Source organism: Bison bison, unplaced genomic scaffold (assembly GCF_000754665.1).
Source record: "Bison bison bison isolate TAMUID 2011002044 unplaced genomic scaffold, Bison_UMD1.0 scf7180017864492, whole genome shotgun sequence".
Taxonomy (NCBI): Eukaryota; Metazoa; Chordata; class Mammalia; order Artiodactyla; family Bovidae; genus Bison; species Bison bison.
In genome coordinates this window covers 3,075,347-3,075,578 of record NW_011495051.1, presented here as the reverse complement: position 1 = coordinate 3,075,578, position 232 = coordinate 3,075,347, and positions in this window count along the sequence as shown.

Below are 232 nucleotides of genomic sequence, written 5' to 3'. Positions count from 1 at the left end.
CCCATGAGCTGGGGGTCAGATAGGAGCCCCATGACCTCCTAATCCCCACCCGCTCCGGTCTACACACACACACTTCCCAGTGGGCCCACAGCCTTCCTGCCTCTGGCCCTTTAAGGCCCGGGCAGGAAGCCCCTCCCCATTTAGGGCAATAAATGGACACATAAAATGGCCGAGGGCCTGTTTGCTGGTGTCTGGCCCAGAGGGAGGCCTGTGAGGACAGGCGGGGAGGGGG